The 4,760-nt window shown below is 40.1% G+C and overlaps 1 pseudogene; it reads right to left on the bottom strand.

Moving 5' to 3' along the window:
- Window positions 1-1,976: 1,976 nt before the first annotated feature.
- Window positions 1,977-4,364, bottom strand: LOC104853065 (annotated as a pseudogene).
- Between the last annotated feature and the right edge of the window lie 396 nt (window positions 4,365-4,760).

Below are 4,760 nucleotides of genomic sequence, written 5' to 3'. Positions count from 1 at the left end.
ACTATCTCCTTCCACTTGCTTTTGCTATAGATCCCTACTCTCTGGTCCTTCTGTATTTTCATTTTATCACATTGCTTTTGTGTTTGTGGAAATTGTTCAGGAAGTTTGCATTCATCCATCTTGTCTAGGGAGAAGTCTTGTGAAACTTCTCAAACATTCTCATATTTATGGAAAAGTGATTTTTTTGTTGATCTAGATGACATTAACTTCCTTAATTGCACAATTTATAAGGATTGATATTTATTGTTCTGTATATTCTCAGCACTTTCCGTGCATTTGGCAGAAACCCATTCATTTGTAGACATGTGCAATGTACTAGACTTATGTGCATGGTTATGTCAACATGACTGATAGCCAGGCAGAGTTAACACTTTTATTAGTCATGTGAAGGGTGGCTGAGTATATGCAGCACATGTGCATTAAAGTCTCTGACTGCATGGCCTTGGACAACTGTTAAAGAGCAGAAACAAACATATCCAGATGAAGGGAGAGGTACAGGCCCATACAAGAGAAAATTATATCTAAATTAATTGATTAGCATCCATTAACTGTGGTTGAAAATGGAAGGAAAATGCTTTTAACTAATGACATTCTAAATGTGAATCTATCTACCTATCATTTATCTATATTAAGACAAATTTATCAACAAGAAAGTAGAAAAAAGCTCATTTGTTCTTCTACAACTAGCATTAGTCAGATCATTATTACAAGTTTGTTTAGGGACCTGTTTGTTTAGCAAAATGTGGGGACCTTGGATAGACTTCAGAAGAAAGCAATGGAAAAAAGTGTAAACCATCTAGAACTAGAGTGTGGGGGGGAATTGCAATCACTTAGAAGGATGCAGAAGAACCAAACAGAAAAAAGATAGCAGTCTTTCTGCAAGTGAAAGAGTTATGTTTTTAAAATTTCTATCTTATACTCTTCTATTTTTTTTAACTACAAAATTCATCATTCTTCTGAGTCAGGCAATGTTTAATGAGTTGTTTACTGAGCAAGGACAGATGGACATATTTAAAGCCATCTGATGCAAAGGACACTGAGCTAGGCAATGCCATCTGATAACTACCTGCAGGATCTTTAGCAAGCCATGCCATCTTCCAATGCCTGAGTTATTTTCTTTACAAGGAAAGAAAGCAGCTCTGCATCCCAATTATGGTGATAAGGGACTGAGATAATAGTGCAAGGAGTCATCTCTATAACCTACCAGAAATCCAGAAGCACATCCCTCCTTGGGATGGGCTTTGGATTGTCTTCCACACTCACAGAGTGCACCTCTTGCATGCATAGTGACAGGGAAGGCAAGCACATGGGCTGACAGCATGGTTCTGTAGCTCTTATTGCAACTCAACTTCTTACTTGACAGGTATTCTTTGGCAAGTTTTGTAGTTCTTAGACCTTATTTTAGTTCTGTAGACCTTATTTTCTCCACTTCTAAAGTGAGCATCATAACAGTAATAACACAGCTGAGACAGAAGCAGAAAATACAATTTATTTTTTTTTTTAATTTTTGGCACCAGGGATCGAACTTGGGACCTTGAGAGGCAGGCAGCAGAACCACTGAGCTAATTCCCCAGCCCTCCCATGTACTTTAAACAAGACCTGGAACATTGTAAGGGCTTAACAAATCCTGCAGTTCAATTTTGAAGCATGAAACTTCTGCATTCTAACACCCACAAACCTTTATTTGTACCTTTATAGAAGTTCTTACTTTTACATAAAAGTAGCATTTTTTGTAGGCAAAATAATTTTTGTTTACAAAGATGGATTATTTTCCCCAATTTAAACCTTCTTTTTTTTTTAACCTTTTCTGAGTGACCCAATGGTTTATTAGCTTGACAACAAATGAACAAAACCCAAAGTGGCTGCGTGGATTTCTCAGCAGCCTCACCCCCATCCCTGACATTCGGTATTCACACATGCATACTGAGTTCACTCCAAACCAATCTGTTCTACTGCTTCTCTTCTGCAGTGGGGAGTCACAGCAGGGGTCCCTGGGACATGGTCTGCAATCTAGAGGAACCCCTTGCCCTCCCCCCAAAGTTGGGCCTTCTGGCTTTTGTTAATTTTTCTTCTTTCTGACACCTGTTTAAGACTGATTTAGGAGTAAGTCCTTTACTGTAAGTCACTATGTTGTTTGTGTGACTGGTGGGGGACAGATTTAGGGAGTTCTGTGACAGTATATCCTGATCTTGCTCAGTTTGGGCAGGAGCAGCAGCCCATGTGTTTTTACTGATCAAATTGAACCCAGAACCCCCAGGGTCTTTTAAATAGTTTTCATCTGATTGTCATTTCTTTTGAGGAGAGGCAAATAGGTTGAAGTTGCCTTATCTGTAGTTGAAAATGGAAGGAAAAGGCTTGTAACTAATGGCTTTCTAAACGTGAATCTATCTACCTATCTATCATCCATCTATATTAAGAAAACTTGTATCAACAAGAAAGTAGTTCAGAAAAAAATCTCATTTGTCCTTCTACACCCAGCATTAGTCAGATCATTATTACAAGTTTGTTTAGGGACCTGTTTGTTTAGCAAAATGTGGGGACCTTGGAAAGACTTCAGAAGAAAGCAATGAAAAAAATATGTAAACCATCTAGAACTAGAGTGAGGGAGGGAAAAATTGCAACCACTTAGTGGGATGAAGAGAAAGCCAAAGAGAAAAGACAGCAGTCTTTTTTTTTTTTTTCTCATTGAGTTTATTACATTTTAGGTATACAGTACAGTTAAATGATAGCAGTCTTTATGCAAGTGAAAGAATTACGTTTTTAAAATTTCTATCCTATATTCTTCTTTTTTTTTTTTAACTACGAAGTTCATCATTCTTTCGGGACAGGCAATGTTTAATGAGTTGTTCACTGAGCAAGGACAGCTGGACACATTTAAAGTCATTTAAAGTGTTGAACTCTGTTTCAAGAGATGACAGCTGCTGTTACTCCTAAAAGTCCACTAACCTCCACACTGAGAATCACCTGACTGACATCTCTGTAGTAGAGTCCTGGAGCAGTGTACATCTGCCACTGTCCCTCATACATCCCTGCTCTGCTGGGGCTGCACATCTGGATGCTGACATCTGCAATCTCTTGGGCTCTAGGGATCTCACCATCACTGTGTTCATGTGTCCTAATTGGTTTCCACCAACATATTTAAGGCAAACCCGTGGAGGCCAGAATTCTGCTCCAGAATTTTGAATCCACCAATGTTTTTACAAACTGAGTTGGAATCCGAGCAGCCACTGGAACTCAGAGATGAGCAACCTTGGTTGTGCCCTTGGTGGTGCCCAGGCAGCTGAACTTCTGTACCAGCTCAGGATTCAGGTACACATCCACGCCCTTCCTGGCAGGGCCTGGACACTAGCTTCCTTGGAGGGAGGTTCGGGCCTCTCACTGATCACAGAGGTAACCTCACTCAGCTGCTCATTCACTCTGCCCCACACCCACACTCAGCGGCCACCTTCTCCACTGCCTCTGCCTCCAAAAGTAGCATTTCCATTTTTGTCAGAGTTTTCCTAATTTTTTCTTGTATATTCCACTAGATTTGAATTTAGGTACTTCAGGGTGGGAACTCTTTTCTTGACACTGATCCTTAACACTTAAACTTCTTTTAACAGCTGCTTGAAAGTGTTGAGTGGAACTGAAAAGTTCTGCATGCATGTAAAATGCACTGTGTGTGAGATGCACTTCTATCATGGCCTGTGATCTGCATGGTTATATGATGCAGTAGTTTTCCATGATGATCTGGCTCCTAAGTGATTATTGGGCAGGTCACACTTGTAGAATAGATAACAGAGGGGTGATTTGTGTTCCAGGCAGAAGAGAGAGGGACAGTGTGGAATTTCGCTCCAGTGCACAGAACAACATGTACTTTTAAACTTAATTTTTTCTTTTTGGTACTGGGGATCGAACTCAGGACCTTGTGCTTATGAGACAGGTGACAGAACCACTGAGCTAAATCCCCAGCTAAACTTACGTTTTTTTCTGGAAACTTTTATTTAATTTTTTTTTCCTCATCATTGACCATGAGTGACAAAATGCAGATGGAAAAAGTGTGGATTTGAAGAGACGACTGCACTTTTTTCCAGGAGTGGGGAAACTGTCATCTATCTTGAGTGTTGTAATGAGGATTAGAGATAATATATTTCAAGCACTTAGCACATAGTGGTGCAACAAATGGGTGGCTTAATTTTTGGTAATGATTTTGATAACTATATTGATTATCCTTGCCTGCTGAGAGGCAAACCATTCCTTGTGATGGTATGACTGTTCTTAAACAGCCTCTGTGATCTGCCACCTCCAAGATACCTACTTTCCTCCTTTGGTAATAGTAGGCTCTTCTTCCAAGGGATTTGGTCTAAAATGATCTCAGTAACCATCTTGACTTTAAGTGAGAGATTAAAAATGGCTGTTGTACCTTTCTAGACTGAAGATCTAGGAACACAAGAGAGGGATGCAGGCATGTTAGCCAGAAGCTGAGGCAGGCAAATGCCTTAATGGTAGGCTCTACCTGTGCTCCTTGCCTGAGGCTCTAGTTCTGTTCTGAGAGCAGATGGAAGAAGCAGCAGCACAGGTGTGGAACCCTGCAAGGAGCCACTGTGGACCTCTAGGATTGAGGCTTCTTGCTCATGACCCCTCGGTTGATGTAGCAATCAGTTTCTAAGATCAATTGATTATTCTCCTTTCTCACTGTCATCTAGAGTAGAATGGCCTAATCTTACCTTTGAGTTCTCTTTCAAACCACTACCTATTTTAATTATAATACTTGTGGTGGT

The sequence above is a fragment of the Fukomys damarensis genome, unplaced genomic scaffold (genome assembly GCF_012274545.1).
Source record: "Fukomys damarensis isolate Sample0158 unplaced genomic scaffold, DMR_v1.0_HiC HiC_scaffold_35, whole genome shotgun sequence".
NCBI lineage: Eukaryota > Metazoa > Chordata > Mammalia > Rodentia > Bathyergidae > Fukomys > Fukomys damarensis.
Note: the sequence above shows the minus strand (reverse complement) of the source record. Positions and strands in the feature narration are given on the sequence as shown.